The following is a 1,463-nucleotide window of genomic DNA, read 5'->3' as shown; positions in this document are numbered from 1 at the left end:
CAAGCTGGGCCAGCTGATCACAGTTCTGTCCATTCTTGGGGAATAATATTGTACTTCAAATTACGTATAGCAACAAGAGCCAGCATGGTGTAATAGTTTGGGTGTTGGAGTAGAACTATTGGGAGACCAGGGTGTTAATTCCCACTAGGCTATGGAAACCCACTTATGTCCACATATGGCTCTTTGTGCATGCACATTGCTGCAAATCTCTATCCCCTTTTGTCCTTTCAAAACCCAGTGGGTTTCTATGGTCAAAGAGGGATTCAAATCCAGGACTCCATAGTCATAGTCAAAGATTGAAATCTCAATGGCTCTGACAAATGAAGTTGATGTATTTAATATTTTTCATTTTCTTACTTTTTTGGATTGTGACCATTTTAACACAAGAGCTCTAGTGGAAGGCAGAGGGGATTGAGGGAGTAAACAATGGGGATGACCACTCAAAAATTGCACTCACACATGAGATCACTGAGTTGATTCAGTTAAATCCTGTACTCAGGAGAGAACAATGGAGGCCAATTGAGCGAGTAAGTTGTTTGGAAACAGTCCTCAGCCCACAACAGCGATGAGCACACAGACAAAGAACGCACATTGAGTGTTAAGAAGTGGAGAGAACAACTATAGTTGGAGATCTATATCTCTATAGTTAATTCCTCTGACTCATTTCCTTGAGTGTTTCCTTTCTGTCTCTGCTGGGATCTAACAAGACAGCCCTTCTTGGAAACAAACGTTCAGAGACAAAGTAAAGTAGTCCTTCTCTTCTGTAAACAGTGGGATATAATTTCAGCTGATATAGTGTGGCAAGGGGAGCTTTGACTGCATTTGGCACAGATTGTTGCCAAGCCAAAACTGATTTAGCCAACAGCTGGCCATTGGTGCAGGAAGCGCTTGGAATTCAGTTGGCATGGTTTTCAAAGTGCCGTTTGGGAGATGAGAAAATGTGACCAGCTGAATGTAAATGTATAAAATGTATGGAGATGCACACCCATATTAATCCCGGTGTCGGTCATCCCTGTTTCCATGTGTTGGATGAGCTGTTGCGTCCTTGTATACCCTTCCTGCAGCTGCTCTCGTTTGCTTGATCTGCTACAGTCACGCTTCCACATTTGCAGATTTGACTTTTGTGGATTTGATTATTCCCGAATTTGGTTAAAATGTATTCAGCCCTCCAGTGTGGCTCTATGGTCACCTAGCACTGGAATCTGACCACAGAGTCACACTAGAGGATATACAGATGATTAGAAATGATACTTCTCTAGTCATCTGTAGGTCCTCGAGGTCAATTCTATGGTCAAATTCAGGTGGAAGTTTACCATAAGTCACACTGGAAAACCTAGAAATTCCTAGAAAGGTATTATCTCGGGTAAAAAAAATAGAGACATAAATGGGATGCTATGGGTTTTCTGGAATATGTGGCAGGCATCCTCAGAGATTGTGAAGTCAGATCTCACAACCTCTGAGGA

Source organism: Anolis sagrei, chromosome 1 (genome assembly GCF_037176765.1).
Source record: "Anolis sagrei isolate rAnoSag1 chromosome 1, rAnoSag1.mat, whole genome shotgun sequence".
NCBI lineage: Eukaryota > Metazoa > Chordata > Lepidosauria > Squamata > Dactyloidae > Anolis > Anolis sagrei.
The sequence above is the reverse complement of the archived record's forward strand: the minus strand, read 5'-3'. Positions refer to the sequence as shown.